Genomic DNA, 1,954 nt, shown 5'->3' with positions numbered 1-1,954 from the left:
TAAGTATGCGACATCAGGGAATACTTAGATTTCAACGGAAAGATTTGCTGTGTACATAATACAGTCATTATACTTATGGGACAGACAAGCCTATAATTTTTTTCTTTTGCTGTACTGGAAAGTGAATTCAGTGCCTCATACTTATTAGGCAATCATTCTACCACTTGAACCTCATCTCTAGCCTAATAAGCCTAAGAATTTTTTCTTTCTTTTTCCTTTTTGAATTTTATAAAAGCATAGAAATATGGTTGGCTTCCTGTGCAGATAAGGATTATGCAGATATGGGAAAACAAAACACAAATTGATCTCTTCTCCAATAGTGTGTGTTTGCGTGTGTTTGTGTGTGTGTGTGTGTGTGTGTGTGTGTGCCAGTATTGGTCTTGAACTCAGGGCCTGAGTGTTGTCCCTTGGCTTTTTGCTCAGTGTCTTTTTCTCTCAAGGCTGGTGCTCTATCACTTGAGCCACTCCTCCACTTCCTGGAGATGAGTTTTATGAAGTATAAACTCTTATCTTAATAAATGGCCATTGCTTTGTAGAAGTTGGATTGAACATTTTTCCTGATGCAGTCAGGGAAATTTAGTCTGTAATGATATTTTCCTTGGTAAGAATTTTCCAGAGAACAAAAGCAGTAAAATTAACACAGATTATCTCAGTTCTAAGTTCCATAAGTGAAATTTATGGTAACAGTAGGACTCTCAATTCTCAATACAATGGAATACTATATAGCAAAGGAAGTGAATAATTGACCAAAACTAATTGATGTGAATGACACATAAAATGTAAGTTCCAAAAGAACAAATACACAGCAATAGAACAACAATAAAAAGCAATAGCAAAAGCAAAAACAAACAAAAACCAGTTACCAGACAATAGAGTATGGATATAGAATGCCCCCAAAGCCCCCCTCTCCCTCCCCATGTTAAATAAGAGTTGATCCTCAAACAGCAGAGATATTGGGAAGTGGAACTTTTAAGAGGTGGGGCAGGTGGGAGCAAGTCAAGTCACTGGAGTTATAACTTGTAAGAAATATTGAGATTTGCTGACCCCTTCCTCTCTCACTTTTCTTCCCAGCCACCATGAGATGAGCAGATCTGGCATACCACAGTGCTGTCCTGCCCTGACATGGACCACAAAGCAATGGAGCTATCAGCTATTGATCAAAACTTCTAAAATGATACCTTCTTCTTTATAAATTGCTTATCTCATATACCTTGTTATAGTGACAGAAAGTTGACTAATGCACCAGGGAAGGGCAAGGGCAGTGAATGGGAGGAGGTTTGATGGGTTTCTGGAGTGCTGGTGACATTCTTCTTCCTCTTGTGGATGTTGGTATGTTCACTTTGTGGAGATCCATCAAAACATACATTTAGGATTTGTAAGCTTTTCTATTCATATATCATGTTCAATTAAACAAAAAATACTTGAAAGAATGGAGGTGGGCAAGATACTTAAATTTTAGCCCAGTTAATATCTTAAACAGTTATTACTGAGAATAAATATATTGATAATATTTGTTAAATTGAATGTAGTAAATAATCCTCCAACTCTACAATCCTGTTACCTTCTCATGTTGATACACACCTCACCATTATGACAAACCTGTGCTACTTGGCTTCATTTCATCAGGTGCTCATGGCCACCTGTGTGTTATGGGAGAAAATAGCCAGAAGGTGATGTTCACAAGACATAGCTGGGTGACAAGGCACAGCCAGCGGCTTAGAGAGAGGTAGATGCTTGGCAGTCTGAAACAGAAATAGAGTGGACATTATCTTGGGTTAGATACCTTATAGAGTACAGACTGCGAGTGTGAGGCTGATCTTCTCCCGAGACTCCAGTCCTCACTGTGGATTTTTAACAGCTGCTTATGCTTGCTTAGCTATTACCACTTTACCTTAATTTGAGATATATTAAAATTTTTGAGATCACCAGTTTCCTGTGGCCAACATAAAGTAGA

The sequence above is a fragment of the Dipodomys spectabilis genome, unplaced genomic scaffold (assembly GCF_019054845.1).
Source record: "Dipodomys spectabilis isolate Male_0828 unplaced genomic scaffold, ASM1905484v1 ptg000053l, whole genome shotgun sequence".
In the NCBI taxonomy this organism is placed as follows: domain Eukaryota; kingdom Metazoa; phylum Chordata; class Mammalia; order Rodentia; family Heteromyidae; genus Dipodomys; species Dipodomys spectabilis.
The sequence above is the reverse complement of the archived record's forward strand: the minus strand, read 5'-3'. Positions refer to the sequence as shown.